Source organism: Lygodium microphyllum, unplaced genomic scaffold (genome assembly GCF_053477565.2).
Source record: "Lygodium microphyllum isolate KBCC unplaced genomic scaffold, Lygodium_microphyllum_v1.1.10 scaffold_38, whole genome shotgun sequence".
Classification (NCBI taxonomy): Eukaryota; Viridiplantae; Streptophyta; class Polypodiopsida; order Schizaeales; family Lygodiaceae; genus Lygodium; species Lygodium microphyllum.
In genome coordinates this window covers 1,601,200-1,604,938 of record NW_028229521.1, presented here as the reverse complement: position 1 = coordinate 1,604,938, position 3,739 = coordinate 1,601,200, and the positions used below count along the sequence as shown (strand labels likewise).

General features: G+C 41.6%; 1 pseudogene; it reads left to right on the top strand.

The window, feature by feature from the left end:
- The first annotated feature begins 435 nt into the window (after positions 1-435).
- On the top strand, positions 436-2,226 carry LOC148009138 (prohibitin-1, mitochondrial pseudogene; annotated as a pseudogene).
- The last annotated feature ends 1,513 nt before the right edge of the window (positions 2,227-3,739 follow it).

The following is a 3,739-nucleotide window of genomic DNA, read 5'->3' as shown; positions in this document are numbered from 1 at the left end:
TGCTGGAAAACGAGTCAAGATTTTCAAGAGAAGAGAAGATGAAGAATATGCACTTGAAGCATTGACAGAAAAAGAGCAGGTAGAAGAAAGACAAGCAGAAGAAGCAGAGAATATAGATGATGAAGCTGATGGAGAAACAGGTCTACTAGAAACAGAAGATGGACTCGACCTGTTTGTGGACTTGAATGATCCTGGATAGTTGGCATATCCGGAGGATGCGCAGGTTTAGAGGGAGTGGATGTCGTGTTGCTGCGCATCCGAGTCGTATACACCTCCATTTCTTTTGTTGTGCATTTGTGTTATTTTTTGCATATGATTCATTGTGTGTGTGATGCATTTCGATAATCCGCATCCAATGTATATATTCCCTTAGTGCATGTGTTCGATTTTGTTTGGATGCATGATGTGTGTGTGTTAGAAAAAGATGAAAAACTGATGCCAAAGGATATTATCAAGCTGATAATTTCAATGATGATCTCTAAGAAAAGTGCAGGGAATTATGGAATCAAAGAGAAGGTTTATCCCGAAGGAATCCATTTGATGATTCCTTGGGTCGACAGACCGATTATCTTTGATGTCAGAGACCTTGGGTACCAATTACAATGAAAGAGTTTTACCGTCCATAATTTATGAGACCTTGAAGGCAGTTGTAGCACAGTATAATGCAACCAGCTCATAACACAGCGTGAGGCTGTTAGCAGAGAGATAAGAAAAATTCTTACCCAGCGGGCTGCAAATTTCAATATTGCACTTGATGATGTTTCAATTATTAACCTTACTTTTGGTAAAGAGTTTACAGCTGCTATTGAAGCAAAACAGGTGGCTGCTCAGAAAGCTGAGAGAGCTAAATTCAGAGTGGAGAAAGCGGAATTAGATAAAAGAAGGGCCATTGTTTGAGCAAAAGGGGAGGCGAAAAGTGCTCAACTTATTGGGGGAAGCTATATTCAACAATCCTGCTTTTCATTACACGGAGAAAAAGATGGAGGCTAGCAGAAAAAAATGGCGGGCAATATATCCAATTCAAAGAAAACAAAGTCTTGGAGAGGTACATCGGCCTAAGGACTTTAATGGTGGCCGTTGTTGACGTCTACGACTAGAACAGGCCACCAGGGAACAGAAGGGATGGGAGTAGACGGATTGATCTGAAGAAAGACAGAAGAAGGAAAGGCCAATTAGTGATTATCGAGGAAGTCTGCAACAAAACTTCGATGACAAGGACGAAGGACAAAGGGCGGAGACTATCAATAAGCTCTTCTCTGTGGTTCAGGATCTCAAGTTAATCAAAACTTCGATGTCTCGGATTTCTTCCTCACTGGTTTCGTCTCCCTCCTCAAAGATCGTTCTGCGCTCATCAAAACAGGACTCAAATTCGGACGTCCTAGACAGTAGAGCCATGATCTTCAAGCGACCTTCACTCACCGATTAAACAAAAAGATTGACATTCTGAGAATAAAAAGGAAAAAGCAGTTATCAGAAGGGATTGCGGCTGAATTGTGAAAAAGGGGAATACTGTACAGGAGGGGATCAAGCTAGAGTAAAAAAGCAATTGGGAGTGCGCTGCAGAGAATACACAGGAAGACAGAGGATAAAGGGCAGATTAAGCTCAGATTTAAAACTGCTGCTGGGAAGCAGGTGGTTTGCATTTGTTCCTTTCAGTTAACTCAAAAGAGATAGAGAGGTGAACGATTGTCCTTCTGGAGAAGCGGAGGCTTGTGCATTAGCGATGGACAATCTCCTCACCAAAGCCAGCGGCTTCTTCCTCCCCAGGCGCAAATAGATGACATCCCCGATCATTCCTCACAGGGACATGCTTCTCATGATCAACAGCAACACTGTTCACATTTAAGAAACTCCAGTTTTGTAAGCCGACATCTTCCAAAACTGATGGTCAGCCTCCATTTCAATACTCATCGGCAGATGCTTATTCCCAGGCGCGCCAAGTAGGAGTTCTCATCCTTCGGAGATGATGCTAACTCACTTTCAAATAGTGTTGAAGAAGGTGCAAAATGGTTGTACAACAGATTACGTGGAAAAATGCAGACACCACTGCCAGAGTTATTGCAAAAGTATGGATTGTCAAAGGGGCTTTTCCCAACAAATGCAACACATTATGAACTAGACGAGAATACAGGAAAGCTAACTGTGTTTATCCCTACTGTGTGTGAGGTTGGTTATAAAGATTCCTCCATTTTGAGGTTCACAACACAGGAAACAAGGATCCTTTGATGAAGGGAAAGCTTTATATTCATTTCTCTGTAGATTTTTCTGAATCTGGTTCTCTTACCCCAGAACAGTGCCGTGCATTGGAGGGAATCTTACCTTCTAGGCCTGAGCCTGAAATGATAGAGTTGGAACTTGATGAGTGTGAAGAAATAATTTTGCAAGACGTCAATATCGAGGAGAAGATGAGGAGGAAGCATTAGGATGCCCACAGAACTTCATTGTATTGGCATTGAAAGGATTTCTGAAAATTTGTTCATAGGGATTACTGCCCAGTAGAATTCTTCCAGCAGAACTCTTCAAGTCTCCTCAAGCCTACGTACCAAAGTCATAACTGTCTTCAAAAACATGAATGTGAATAGTTTATGAGAAACTTCAAATTATTCTGAATATGAACTTCTTGTAACTCATTTGACAAGGAATATAGTGAACTTTGGTATCAAATATTTGAGTTTTTCTTGTTAGCCTCATTTCTTGCTGTATCTTGAACCCCGTGTTCTGCAGCCCTTGCGTGAACTCTACGGCAACGGTCAGTCTCATTGCGAACGGTCGATACGGGTGGATTCCTGGCAGTCAAGAACCTTTGTTTATAGCCTCTGATCGCGAAGGACCGGCCTGTAACGGCAGAGGACCACGTCAACATCTCCCTACTCAAGTCGTTTCTTCTCAGACAAAACAGAGATAAGCTTCATCTTTCATCTTCAAAGTTTAAAGCTTAAAAGCTTAAAAAACTAAGCTTTTAAAAAGCTTAGCATTATAAATCACCAAAACGGCGGCAAGGCGGCAGCATCCCGTGAAATTCGGCATTAAAAAATGCCCCCCCCTAAAATTCGACTTTTTATTCAGCTTAGCTTTAAGCTATGTCAATCAAGTCCTAAGTTACACAAATCTTCATAGTCTACAAGTTCAGATTCTGCAAGTCTAAATTTACTTACCCAGCAAGTCAGTCCAGTCACCAAAAGTCAGGACTGACTTGTGCCAAAAACTCCCATAAGGACTGTTCCTGCGTAGAAGCACCGAACTGCAAAGTTGTTCCTTGGAAGACTCTGTTCGCATATGCAGACTTGCTGAACCAGTTTCAGCACAAGCAGAAGGTCATACACAGATTTTACGAAGATTTCAAAACCCCGCAACTACAAAAGTCGAAGACTGTGGAAGCCAAACAAAAATCTATAAGCCTTGTACACCCGACTTTGAGCTACTCTCATCCCACTAATTGGATTTTGAGAGTATGAGGTCTTTTGAATTTTTACAGGATGACGGAACAAAATATGGATGATTTAATGGCTGAAGACGATCTTCCTGAACCTATGATGGAACAAAAGTTGGATTTAATTATGATGTAGTTGGACGAAGAACGAAGAGTCCGCGGCAAGCCTTGCAAGTTCAATTGGCCAATTTACAAAGATCGACTACCGACAAAGAGGGACCACAACTCGAAGATCTTATCCAACAAACCATTCATGCGACTCTCGAAGTTCAATCCATCCGCAAAGAAACAAAGATAAGTAAAAGAAAT